This window comes from Stenella coeruleoalba, assembly GCF_951394435.1.
Source record: "Stenella coeruleoalba genome assembly, chromosome: 9".
NCBI classification, from domain to species: Eukaryota; Metazoa; Chordata; class Mammalia; order Artiodactyla; family Delphinidae; genus Stenella; species Stenella coeruleoalba.
The window spans coordinates 102,375,419-102,390,045 of NC_137155.1; positions in this window are offsets into that span (position 1 = coordinate 102,375,419).

Here is a 14,627-nt window from a genome sequence, read left to right on the forward strand (position 1 = left end):
ACACGGGGGCTTCCTGACCCTTATCCCTTGCTCCTGCAGCGGGAGGAGGCTTCCACAAGCCAGTGGTTCTCGACCAGGGGACATTCCACACTCCTGGGGACAGTTTTTGTTGTGACAATTGGAGGGCAGTCTGCTACTGACATGCAGCAGGGAGAGGCCAGGGATGCTGTTAACATCCAGCCGTGCACTGGTGTCCCACGGCAGAACCACCTGCTGCAAACTTTCAACAGTGCTGAGGACGGGACAGCGTGTCCACGTCTCCCCGTCCCACACACTCATACTCTCAGGCTCAGGTGGCACCCAGGCTGAGGGACAAACTTGCAAAGAAAGAGCTGTAAGTGACAGTTTTCTCATCCACAAAGTGCGAGATGATAACACCAAGACAACAGGCCTGCTGTGAGGGCTGAGGCAGCCGAAACCTGCTCTGAGACGAGCACCGCCAGGGCCCCAGGCTCTCCCTGCAGCCTGGGGAGACCTATATCTCTGGGGAGAGAGCAGGCATCTCCGTGGGCTTCGTCCCCGAGGGCTGCATTCAGGTCCTTCTCCGCCTCTCAGGGATGATGACCCAGAGCTCGGTCGATAGCTGATCCGCTCTGTCTGTACCGCCCTGGGTGGTTTCCTTTCTTCCTGGCGGGTGCTGGCTTGGAGTTAGGTGGTCTCCACGGCCACCCATGAGTCCAGACTCATATTCAGGTATGAGCCTCAGGTTCTCCTGGGGCACAGCTCTACATCATCCCAAAGGACGTGAAAATGAAACAGGAGGAAACAGCTCGAGACATTTGGGCATAACTTCCCCGGCTCAGCTCTTCTCTGCCGCCGGGGGTTCCATCTCCCCGTCAGGCCAATAAAATACAGGCTGCAGACGTGAGACGTGGTCCGGGGGTCTGCATTTTTAACAAGCGCCGTGCATTATTCTAAAGCAGAGGCCCTAGAACCACCTTTCAGAAGCTCCATGCTGAAAGCTGCGAGGAGGTGACTAGCTCCCAGCCAGGTGGAGGGTCCTCACCAGAAACGGAATCAGCCAGAACCTTGATCTTGGACCTCCAGTCTCCAGAGCTGTGAGAAGATAAATTTCCGTTGTTCAAACCGCCCAGTCTGGGGTATTCTGTTATGCGGCCTGAGCTAAGACAGCTTCTATCCCGCCTGGAATAAATCCAGAGGCTGTTCCGTGGTCACCTCTTCAGACGCACGTCCCCCTCAGCCCCCGCCACGCTGCCTCCTTCGTGGTCCTCGAGCAGACTGGCTCATCCCTGCCCACAGGCTCTTCCCACAGCTGAGCCACCAACACGGCCGGCAGACAGCCCCTCTCTAACGCTGAATTTAGAATCTTTCTCCTGTCGTCTTGGGTTCGCCTCTGCGAGCTTCATCACCGCCTAAAGTCACGCCGTAGGTTCACTCACGAACCTACGTAAGAGCTTCCCTCTTGGGACGGAGCCCCCGCCCCGTCCCAAGAGAGAAGCTCTGGGTGGACACGGCGCCCCTTCCTGGGCCCCGGTGCCAGGGACATAGTTGGAGCTCAAAAATACAGGTCAGTAGGTTCCTCAAGAGCTGAGATGTTGCAAGTGATGCAGAATTTATACCAATACGTAGAAGAACTGTCACTCAACACCTGTGACATCCCTACTGTAGAAGGGGCCCCTGGGGCTTCAAGGCCTCCTCCAGGCTCGTGAGGTCAAAGCCATTTTCAGGAGGCGAAGACGTTTTTTTGTCCTTTCCATCCTCTTGTTCTTTCCATTTACTCTTGAGTGTCCGGTGGAGCTTTCCAGAAGCTATACGACGTGTGACGTCCCAGCAGATGGGAGACAGGACAGGAGAGCGCCGACATTAAGGCAATTTGCGATGATATAAAACAATGCCGCTCACCTCGCTGACTTTGTTTTGGAATATAATTCTTTTTCATACCAATGTGTTGTTTTTATTTTTGTTTTTGGTTTTTTTTTTTTGCGGTATGCAGGCCTCTCACTGCTGTGGCCTCTCCCATTGCGGAGCACAGGCTCCGGACGCGCAGGCTCAGCGGCCATGGCTCACGGGCCCAGCCGCTCCGCGGCATGTGGGATCCTCCCGGACCGGGGCACGAACCCGCGTCCCCTGCATCGGCAGGCGGACTCTCAACCACTGCGCCACCAGGGAAGCCCCCAATGTGTTCTTTATATTAACGTGTGATGGGTCTGTTTTTATTTTTCAGTGAATGCATGTATTTTAGTTTCTCAGTTTTAGTTTCTATTACGATGTGTCAACAGATGTAACCCATGACAACAATCTCTCTTGGGGGTCCTCAATGACTTTGGAAGAGTGTGCCAGGGTCCTGAGGCCAAAAGTTTGAGAAGTGCTCCCATGGAATACTCTGCAGCAACGACAAGACTGAACAGATTGTTCTGTTTAACCTCAAAGCTCTCCACCTCATCCTGTTACAGAAGGTCTATAGCCTGAGCCCATTTATATAATAGTAATTTGTTTAGCTGTAATGATACATGTAAGTATCTTCACAGAAAAATGTCTGGTGGGAAAACTGGCCGTCGTTCATGGTGGCCACTGCTGGGAGGACAGCAGACAGAAGGTGTGGAAGAGGACGTTTATTTTTTCCTATGTCTGTTTGTACTTTATTTTTTCCTATGTCTGTTTTGTCCTGTGGGACTTATTCATTTATTACACCAGCTTTGTAAAGGATGGAGGGGCGGTAGAAGCCTGGAGAGGCTGGGCTGGTCAGCAGGGGACCCTCGCAGGGAGGCGCAGAGGCCCCGCAGACCAGGGTGCGGGGCCACCCCTTCCGTGCGGAACAATGCCAACATCACAGCCGGGTGGGGAATTAATGGGCACAACTGCCCGACCTGAACTCTTGGCTTCTTTCCCCGATAATACTTTCTTAATCCTTCACACCTGCTGCGGCTACTGTTCCTAAGCAAACAGTCAACACCACTCTTATCCCAGCAGAGGCTATTCCCTGGGGTTGAGAAGTCCGGAGAGCGGGGATGCCCCTCGCTGAACACGCCACGCAGGTGCTGGTGACAAGGCCAGGCTGGCAGGTGTGTACTAGGTACATTTCTGGCTGGAATCTTATCTCCTCTCAGGTGAATCTCAGCAAAAATGTGACAGTTTCCTGGTTTGCTCTGTGTGGGCCACGCGGCCTCAGCTCCGGACCCCGCGGTTGGTGCCAACGCTCCCTTTTGACTGAGATCTCCGGCCAGCACTCGGGTTTGGAGCCTGCAGAAATGGAGTATCTTGGTCTTCGTGCGCTGCTGGAACGGCCGGCACTCCTGATGAAGACGTGGGCAATCTGTGGATGTGTTTAAGCACACGTATCCCAACGGCAGTTTCGGGCTATATTGTCCCTAGACGTAAATATTGATTTGGTATTTAAGCTCCATCAATATTTACCTCTTAGGTCAATAAACCCTGATGTTTATCTCAATTGATGCTGATATCTGCTTAGAGTCTATTCTAGTCCCGACCTTTCATCCAGCAGCTGGGGGAGAGAAGGGGCTGGTTGGACGGAACGATCGAGGCTGCTGGCTTGGGCTGTGTCTTCCCGGCTTCACGTCTCTGGGCCCCGTTCCCTGGTGGCTGAGGGGCCCCTTCACCTGCATGGGATGGCGTCTCGCTGCAGTGAGGAGCCGCGAGGCCGTTGCCCAAGGTTTGTGGGTGGCAAAGACTGGAAAATAAAACAAGGTTTTACATTTGGATGGACTAAAAAATTGTCTGCACTGATTTCACTGGGACTTCTTGGAAGCAAATTTCTGGGGAAAGTTACAGAAACAAGCAGATGGCCTTAAAACTGGGACCAGGGACGTGAGGATTCTGGTTCCCACAGGCAGGCCCACTGGAGAGCGGGGGCGGGTCCCTGCCCTGCCTCTCAGCCGGAAGGAGCCCTGAGCCAGGGCGGTCCTGTCCATCCCGCTGCGAGGCACCGAGGACAGCATGGTGGGTAGGAGGCTCCAGGGTGGGCTGGTCCCGGCCCCTCCGCTCGCCCTGAGACCTGGGCAGCTTCCACGGGGGCGACGGTGAACTTTACATGGCAGCTTGGCTGGGCCACACGCGCCCGGATATTTGGACATTATTCTGGGTGTGTCAGCGAAGGTGTTGCTGGATGAGATTAATGAGCACAGCAGATTGCGCTCCCTGAGGGCGTGGGCCTCATCCAATCCGTCGGAGGCCTGGATAGAACGAAAGGGCGCCGGAGAACCACCCTCTCGGCCTGTGTTCGAGCTGGGACGTGGGATTTCTTCCGCACTCGGACTGCATCTCACACCATCGGCTGTTCTGGGTCTCCCACTAGCAGGACGGCCAACTGGAGGACTTGTCAGCTTCCACAATCACGTGAGCCAACTCCTTACAATGCAGAGATACATGTATTTCTCTCTCCTACTGGTTCTGTTTCTCTGGAGAACCTGGCTGCCCGCTGCACTCACTTGTCTGAAGCTCTCAGCTTCCATGGCCTTCTGACCCTGGCTCTGCAAAAGATGGGAGAGTGACATCTCCTGGCCACTGAAAGGGCCGGTCAGCGTGAACCTCGGCTCTGGGATGCCGGACTGCGTCCAGGGGGCTGGCGTCCACAGCGAGCTCGGTCCAGCATGTCTTGGCCTCCGTGATGGACACGAGCACCCAGGCTTCGAAGCCGCGTGAAAGGTCAGCACAGCCCAGGGCCCCGTTTGCACCATCGGCGGGGCCTAAGCGAGCTGTCACTGCTGCTGTGGGCACTCAAGGGACCTGGTTAAGGGGGGCAGGTCGCAAGATGGGAGCCCAGGTTTGGAGACAGGTCACCTGGATCGACTCCCTTTTCGCTCTGGACAGCTGAGAACCTGGGTATGGGGCCAGCTCCGCGGGGACGGTGCACTCGGGCATGGGGACTCAGAGGCACCGGGGGAGCAGGTGTGCTGTGTCCCTGGGGCCTGCTGCCCCCGGGTGAGCCAGCAGCCAGCGCCTTTGCCCCACGGGCCTCCACGCGGCGGCCAGAGGTGTTTCCCAGAGTCCGGTGTGGAGGCGTCTCAGCCGACACGGCGCCCTGCCTTCCCCACCTGGGCACACCTGGAGGCCTCTCACGCCGCAACTCCCAGGGCCCCAGTGGCTCCCCTGGTGGAACCTCCCCTGCCTGAACCTCCCAGAAATCAGCCCCACGCCCTAGATCAGACGACTCAGAAGCCCAAGGGGTGAGCCTGATGGAAACGGGGCTGTTCTGGTTGAAGGACAGGGAGCCCACCTGTCAGCCCGCTGCCTTTGCCCCCCATACCCCGGCCTCTGCCGAGCACCTTGGAAACTCGGCCCGTCCCAGAGGCCCGAGACCCTCCAGGGGACCCACGGTCCTTCTCTGCCCCGCTGGCTACACGTCTGTGTGCCTCAAGATCTTCTGCTGTTTCTCAGCCAAAACAACACACGACGGACGGACTGAAGAAGCAGACGGGAAAATCCAGCATCTTCTACTAAGCCAGACAGTAAAGAGATTTGCAAAAATGTAACTATTGCTGTTTGTCGTAAAATATTTATGCTAAAATATAAAGTCTTTATCTTTGTTAGTTTTTCATGATTAAGAAATGTTTTCAAATATTCTCGGTTTTATTTTCTAATATGGTAAATTTCTAATTGGTAATTTCTCATATGGTAAATATCACTGGTTACTGCTCACAAAAACAGAATCCTGGGGCCCCCTCGGTCACTTCTGCGAGTGTGAAGAGGTTCCGAGACTGAGCGCTTGAGTACCGTGCTCGAGATCATTGCTCTGTGCCCCCTCCAGCAAACCAGTGTCCTGTGTTCCTTGTCACCTGTCACCTGGGCCTCTCAGGTGAGGGTGAGAGTGGGTGCCCTTCTAAGCCCTTTGCAAATATTAACACACTTGATCCTCATGATGCCAAGAGGTGAGCATTATTATATCCCCTTTTCGAGAAGAAGCACAGAGAGGTTAAGACACTTGCTGGTGGGCACACAGCCAGGAAGGGACAGAGTGAGGGTCCAATCCAGGCAGGCTGGCTACAGAGTCCAGGCTCACGCTATAGGCGGTGCCACCTCACATGACAAAAATGCCAAACTATTTGTTGCTGACACTCACTGGCCCACATCCTCCCTGAGCTACATTTGCATTTTAAGAAGTTTTTGAAGGACTTCCCTGGTGGCACAGTGGTTAGGAATCCGCCTGCCAATGCAGGGGCACAAGTTCGAGCCCTGGTCCGAGAAGATCCTACATGCCACAGAGCAACTAAGCTCGTGCGCCACAACTACTGAGCCTGCGCTCTAGAACCCGTGAGCCACAACTACTGAGCCTGTGCTCTAGAGCCCGTGTGCCACAACTACTGAAGCCCACGCGCCTAGAGCCCGTGCTCCACAAGAGAAGCCACCGCAATGAGAAGTGCTCGCCGCAACTAGAGAAAGCCCACGTGCAGCAACGAAGACCCAACGCAGCCAAAAATAAATTAAAAAAAAAAAAAGAAGAAGAATAGTTTGTGATGTCCTGGCCCAGTGGTTTCCATTCACAGATGCTACTACCTCCCGTGGCTTAAAAATGCTTGTGTGTGTGTGTGTGTGTGTGTGTGTGTGTGTGTGTGTGTGTGTGTGTGTGTTAGTCTCCTAGGGCTGCTGTAACATACCACGACTGGGTGGCTTACTCACAGAAAGGTACTTTCTCACATTTCTAGAGGTTAGAAGTCCAAGACCAAGGTGTCAGTAGCGTTGATTTCTTCCAAGGCCTCTCTCCTTGCTGTGTAGACGCTGTCTCCTCCCTGTGTCCTCACGTGGCCATCCCTCTGTGAGTGTCTGTGTCCTGATCTCCTCTTCTTAGAAGGACACTGGTCACACTGGATCAGAGCCCATCCATGACCTCATTTACCTTCATCACCTCTTTAAAGGCTCAGCTCCAAATACAGTCACCTTCTGAGCCACTTGATACTTGAAATACCGTGACATTCTCACCTTACTTAAAACCACAGTTCAGTCAAGATGATTTTTCTCGTGGGCTAAGCACTTCCTCACCTCCTCGGGAAACAGACAAGCCGCAGGTCTCCTGGCACATGAGTCCATTTCTTTGTCCAGCATCTTCTCCCTCTCGAGTGTCCTTTGTACCAATGACCGGCTTACTTTCTGGGTTAGCTGATTAGTGGAACAGGCAGAAGCAGCTGCTCAGATTAAGAGGCTGGGATGAATACCCCCGCCAAATGGGAAGGAGCAGTAGCCGATACTCAAAAGCAGAAGAGCCTTTAATTCAGAAGTTCTGCTTTAGGAGAAAACACTGAGAGAGGGGAGGTGGGAGGGGGAGAGGGAGGGAGGGAGACAGAGACAGAGACAGGAGACAGGAGACGGGAGAGGCCGGGGAGGAGACAGTGAGCCTTCTCACTTTGCTTGGGAACAGAGCACGTAGGAAAACAATTTGGAATCTTTTCCAGGAAGCGCCTCCCCACTTTCCTTCTGCTTCCCCATAAGTAAATACTCCAACACCTGGGGTCAGGATGTTTGCACAGCTCTAGTGGTTACGGTCGGCTTACTTAATCAGAGCCGTGATTTCAGGCCGCCACTAGGAGTCCCCGAGACCTCAGCCCTGCTGCCCCCAACCCCACATCAGGGGGACTTGCTCACCCCCGACCCTGGAGGCTATTTTTATCCGCCTGACGTGGGCGTGATTAGTAAAGGCAATGAAGCAGTCAGATCAAAGCTCAGGGCTGCAGCCTTTTAGGTGTTCTCTAACAACCCTGGAAGGGTTTGCAGAAATGAGCCCAGGAGGAATCAGGCATGGCCATGAATAAACATCACCTGAGAAACGTCAGGAGGGCCTCACTCCACCTCCGGAAGAATGTTCCGGAAAGCGGGAGCAGAGGGCCGGCTGGGAGGGAAGGGGGACGACCCTCCAACCCCCTGCCCTGGAGCTTCCCACGTGCCTTTCCCAGGACGCCTGGGCACATGCTACCTGTGGAGGAATGAACCCTTGAAAGCTTGGAACACACCTGGTCTTCTGTCTGAACCCAGTGAGAGATGCTACTTTCTGCTTTTCTGCAGCAATAAACCGAAGGCACCAGCAGGGACGCCCTGGAGGCCCGCCCTGTGTTTTGTTGTGGATAATTATATATATATATATATATATATATATATATATATATAAAGTCATGCTTTTCTTAAAAAAGAGTTTCTGATCCTGAAGGACCAGTCAATATGGACAGAACCTCCATGAGGGGCGGGGACGGGGCGGCACACACAGCGCTTGGGCCTCTCACGTGCTCCCCGTGGACGGAAACTCCAAGGAGGAGCGGAGGGCCACGCCCCCAGGCCCCGCCCCTCACCGCATGGGCGGAAAAGGGGGCGGTGCTGCATGAGCAACGGCTGGTGAGCGAGCGGGGCTGGGGCCCGTCTCTACGCCTTTTTGTTTTTTGAATTTTATTTTATTTATTTTTTTATACAGCAGGTTCTTATTAGTTATCCATTTTATACATATTAGTGTATACATGTCAACTATAATCTCCCAATTCATCCCACCACCCCCTCCCCGGCCGCTTCCCCCCCTTGGTGTCCATATGTTTGTTCTCTACATCTGTGTCTCTATTTCTGCCCTGCAAACCGGTTCATCTGTACCAATTTTCTAGGTTCCACATATAAAGACAAAGAAAAATTAGTGAAAGCAGCAAGGGAAAAACGACAAATAACACACAAGGAAATCCCCATAAGATTAACAGCTGATTTCTCAGCAGAAACTCTGCAAGCCAGAGGGAGTGGCAGGACATATTTAAAGTGATGAAAGGGAAGGACCTACAGCCAAGATTACTCTACCCGGCGAGGATCTCATTCAGATTCGATGGAGAAGTCAAAAGCTTTACAGACAAGCAAAAGCTAAGAGAATTCAGCACCACCAAACCAGCTCTACAACAAATGCTAAAGGAACTTCTCTAAGTGGGAAACACAAGAGAAGAAAAGGACCTACAAAAACAAACCCAAAATAATTAAGAAAATGGTCATAGGAACATACATATCGATAATTACCTTAAACGTGAATGGATTAAATGCTCCATCCACGTCTTTTAATACTCGAGCTGCTAAGGCCCTGTGAGCCACTAGGCCAACGGAAGAAGAAGAAGGTGCAGGGGCTCAGAAGCTGGGTCCTTCCTTCCTCACTGAACGCTCTGCAGGGAGGGGCTCTGACTGTCCTCAAGGGTGATGGAAGGTCACATTCTCTCTCTGCTGAGTGGGTGCTGGGAGCAGTGCCGGCCGGGCCGCTGATTGGCCCAGGGTGGACACCTGGGTGGGCTGGGCATCACCTGGGGACCACCCGAGGGGGGCCAGGTTCAGCTCTGGGGACCTCATCCTGGGAAACCGCCTGGGGGCAGGGGGCAGATGACCAGGCAGAGGGAACAGGTGCACAGAGTACAGAAGTAGTCAAGAGACACAGAGGAGGGCAGAGACGGAGTCAGAGCCAGAGAGAGACACAGAGAGAAGGAGGGGAGATGGGTAGATATCGGGGGAAGGTGGGGATTGCTCTGACTTCCGAGTCTTCCCAGGCCCCAGTGCAAGGCAGTACCTCCCGCCCAGGTCCCTGAGATGCTTTCCTCGTGACAGAGCTGCTCTACCTAAGCTCTTGGGGAGAGTGTCGGTTCCTTTTAACCAAAGGTACCAGTTCAGGTTGAAAGGTACAACTGCGGAAATCGGCCGCGTGGGGTGAAGGGGGCCAGTTCCGAGTGCAGGCAGGTGGAGTCAGGATGGGGTCACGGTCACGGCAGACACCACCGGGCACCCTGTGTGGTGGACGTGGGGGACAAGACCCTGGGAAGGCTGGGCACTCGGGAGAGAGTGAGGGTGGTGACCCTCACACACCTCGGCCCCAGGAGCCTCTGGGATGGCCCACCGCCAGGCCACGCCGGCCACTGAGGCAGTGGGGACACGGCGGTGGGGTTGTCAAAGGTACGAACTTCCAGCTGTAAGATACATAGGTCCCAAGAGGTGTGTACAGCACAGTGACTACAGTTAACACACTGAGCCGCGTATCTGGAAGCTACAAAGTAAGAGAGGAGGTCTTAAAGGACTCATCACAAGAAAAATAAAATGTAATCTATGTGAGGCCATGGTTAACTACACTTATCATGGTGATCCTTTCACAATACATACAAACATCACATCATCTTGTCGCACACCTGCAATGAATACCACGTTACATGTCAATTATACCTCAATTTGAATTTTTAAAATTTAAATAATAATAATAAGAGAACAGTGAGCAGGCTTCCCTGGTGGTGCAGTGGTGGAGAGTCCGCCTGCCGATGCAGAGGACACGGGTTCGTGCCCCGGTCCGGGAAGACCCCACATGCCGCGGAGTGGCTGGGCCCGTGAGCCATGGCCGCTGAGCCTGCGCGTCCGGAGCCTGTGCTCTGCAACGGGAGAGGCCACAACGGTGAGAGGCCCGCGTACCACAAAAAAAAAAACAAAAAAACAAAATAAAACAGTGAGCATCACACACTCAAGTGAGATCAAACACTGATCTCCCTGGGGAGGTGAAGCTGGGCTGAACCTCACGGCACCAGGTGGCCCTGAGGCTCTGATCCCAGCCTGACAGAAAAGCAGAGAAAAGCCTAAAATATTGGCCATCTGGCTCACCGCTACCCCTTGCAGCTCTCAGACCTGGATGCCACCTCCCAAGGAGTGATGTTCTCCGTGGGCCTCTCATTCACCAATCCCGCCCCACGGCAAACCGCGGGGTGATCGGCCATGGGGGGCTGTCCGGCCAACGAGCTGTCTGACGGTGCAGCCACAGGGGCGTCCTTTGCGGGGTCAACGTCATTGATCGTCCTAAAAACAGCTCAATTCTGGTTACCTGGGCAATTCTACATGACATGACCCTAAACAGCATCAGTCTAGAACACTTTCTCATAGACAAAAGGGCATGGATGCCGTGTTAGATAACTCAGTGTAATCCACCACCGACCATCATGCCCACGTGCGGTGACCAAAGCCTTGGTCGAGAAGAATACGTCATTCACCTAAAGACCCAACAAAAGGTGTGTTTAGGTCACTGACGACACATTCATACAACGGCACACTCTGCAGTCCTTACAAATTATGTTCAGGACGGGTTTCGACTGACACGGGAAACGCCCATGAATCTTAAGGTGAAAAAGATAAGAAAAATTTGTCTCTACAAACAAAAGAGAGAAACACATAGACTCCACAAAAATACTTCGGTAGAAGGAGGGACTTCTTGAATGTGGTCAGTCCCTTCATGACTCCAAGATCGGCTAATTTCGCCCCCAACCCTCATGATATAACCACCCGGAGGGCCCATTCTTTGCAAGACACCAGGGAACACCACACACCCTTGTTTCTTAAATTGGCTCCAGAATAACGTCAGTCCAAGGTTCAGGGATTTGTGAGGCGTCATCCTCACCCCAGTCCACGCTACGCCAGCAGCAGCAGAAGTGCAGACCACGGCACATCCGGATGTGCTTGTTGAAGGACACAGCCCAGCCCGGCCTCCGCAGCTTCCTCTGCTCCCGTTCAACGACGCTGTGCACCCTGCTCACGTGCCGGGTTCCGTCCACGCGCTGACGGCTCTAATTCCATCGTGCAACGTGGTAGAATACTGCCGCTTCCCAGCCCCCGCGAGCAGAAACCCCGACTCTGCAGGGCTGGGGCAGGGAGCAGGGCTCTGCCTGTTGACCCAGCACCCCTGGGGGTTCCGACTCTAGGGCCCAGTGCACACACCACGGGGCACTGCTGAAGACTTAACGGGGTGCCCCAGACTGTGGCCTGGATGCCACTCGGTCCGTGTGCATTTTTGCCCCTAGAGTCAGTCTTCTGGAAGAACAACAGCCTGGCCCTGGGTCTCCATCATGGAGACTGGGGTCATCAGCTTAGACGAGGGCCTGAGCAAAGACGAACTGTCCTCATGCTGTGCAAAGCACAGTATTCTCTGAGATTCAACAAGAGGCGAGTCACCGGGGACACCTCCAGAGCAAGGAATTAAATGCTTGACCAGGGCGTCACAGAGAAGGACAGACACCGGCGTTCCCGGCTGGCCGCTGCGGCTGCTTTGGCAAAGCTACGTGCTCTTTCTGTCTTAACCAGCAGAAACCCAAACGGCATCACATGAGTTTGTTCCCTGTGGTTGGCAGAAAAATGGCCCCCAAAGTCGTCCACGTCCTGATTCCCGGAACCTGTGAATATCTGAGGTTACGTGGGGAAAGGAGATTAATGATGCAGATGGAATTCGGGTTGCCGATCAGACAGTCTTAAGTAGGGAGACTCGCCAGGGCCCTTAAGCGGGGCAGAGGGAGACAGAAGCAAAGTCAGAGAAAGACGCGGCCGTAGGAGCGGGGCAGGAGATGCTGCAGCTGCTTTGAAGGTGGACGGGACCACGAGCTAAGGAACGTGGGCGGCAGCCCCTGGAGGTTGGAAAAGGCCGGGAGACAGACGCTCCACTGAAGTTTCCACAAGGAGCCAGCTCTCCAACGCCTTGCTTTCAGCGCAGCGAGGGCTGCACAGGACTTCTGAACCACAGAACAATAAGGTAATTCATTTGTGCTGTTTGAAGCCGTTGAACTTATGGTCATTTGTTAAGGCAGCAAAGGAAAACTCGTAGAGTCCCCTTGCTCTTGCCAGCACTGTGTTACTGAAGCGCAGAGGAGTGTCGGCAGGGACAGGAGGCCGTACTCGGTGGGCCTGTCCTGCTTTCACGCCTAACACTTGGTTGTTCCGTGTTCATTCCTATCCTTGGCCATCTATTTGTTTCTTGCTGGTTTTATATCAACTCAGTACAATATCACCATTAATATTACTGATGGCAGAAATTAGCAATGCCCTTGCATGTTCCCCGAAGCAGACAAACAGAGCTCTGAAGGGGAGCCGAAGCAGAGGCAGTACCCTGAAACATTTATTATAGAGCCTTTACGCCGTTCGGTCCTGACAGCGCCTTTGAAGTAACTGCCCTCCCATCTGACAGGTGACTGAACAGCTCCGCGGGATCAAGGGACTGAGGGCCGACAAGAGGCAGCTTCCAGATGCAATTCTCATGCTTTGTCATGCCTTATCCAAGGCCCTTTGGCCTCTAATCAACTAACATTTCAGGTCAGACATTTAAGAATTGTCTTTAAAGGGCTTGAAAACACGTTGCTGAATAACTTAGATATTTGCGGGCAAATCTTATACCATCGGAAGTGGTAAAGTCAACTTCAGACCAATTGGTATCTGAATTATCACAAATTCTGAAATTGGTCCAGTGTAATACAAATAATTCCAGATGTGTATCCCAGAAGACTTGTCTGGGATATGCTGGCAAGAAGGACTTTGCAGCAATCAAACACAAGTTATTTCCTACTAGAATGTTTTAGCCTGTTAAGCAAATACTTCCCTAACATTTTACCAAATGGAAAAAAAAAAGAAAAAGCTGCTAACATCTCTCGGGAATGTCACTGCTATTGACATGCAGTGACTTAATCGCCAATGATATCTATGCTCTCACCAATGACCCAGAAAATACAAGATGTCAGCAAGGCTCATGTGGCAGGCAAGGAGGGCAGGTTTCTGACCTGCGGGCAGAGCCCCAAACCAAGTTTACAAAACAACAGCCCTGCTTGGGCCCCAGAGACGCGGGACACGTGTTGGGATGGGCTCTCTCCAGGAATGTGGGTGGGGCCGGGTCACGGATAATTTGAGGGAATATCCAACCCAGGAATGAGGCCAGGAAGGGCAGGTGTTGGTGAACTGGTTTCTCGGCCTCGCAACCTCTCGGCCTGTCGTTTACCTGGAGTCACAGGCCCCTACCTGGGCCAGGTGCTCAACCTCTTCCTCATCAGAGAATTGCATGTTCAGCGACACGCAGCACCACCAAACACCTACCAGGACGCCTCAGTTACTTCCTTGTCACGAAGCAGATCATTAAAGAAAGTTTAGATATGAGAAGGCACGGCCACACTCAAAAACACCGAAGTAACAATCATGGAAAATGAGCCCTCACCTGGATAGCGTCTTAGCAAAGTACATACTTGGGTGGCTGGTGCCTCAACTGACTTTTGCTATGACCCCCTGAGGTCGCTGTGCCATGGACACCTCCAGCTCCACCTGAGGGCACCTGATGGCAACGAACCGGGGCTCGAGCCTAAACCTGTCCAGCAATGTAGCTGTAAGGAGAAAACACTAGAATAAAAGGCGGGAAATGTCAGTTCTGTCTCTGGACTTTACTTGTCATCGTTAAGATACGTGTCTGGGGGCTTCCCTGGTGGCGCAGTGGTTGAGAGTCCGCCTGCTGATGCAGGGGACACGGGTTCGTGCCCCGGTCCGGGAGGATCCCACATGCCGCGGAGCAGCTGGGCCCGTGAGCCATGGCTGCAGAGCCTGCGCGCCCGGAGCCTGTGCTCTGCAACGGGAGAGGCCACGGCGGTGAGAGGCCCGCGTACCGCAAAAAAAAAAGTGAAAAAGATACGTGTCTGGGCCGTGGCCACGTCTGTCTACTGCCGATGTGGCAGCAGAACATTGGTTCTCAAAGTTTATTGCCTGTTAGTTTAAAATACAACATTCCAGACCCTGCACCCAGAGGTTCTGATGGCTGGATCTGAGCTGGAACCCGGAAATCTTCATTTTCTGTAAGACTCCCAGGCACTTCTGGTGCAGGTGGTCACTGTTCACACCAGCACACTTTGGAGAGCAAAAGTGATGTGATTAATAATTAAGCTGGGACC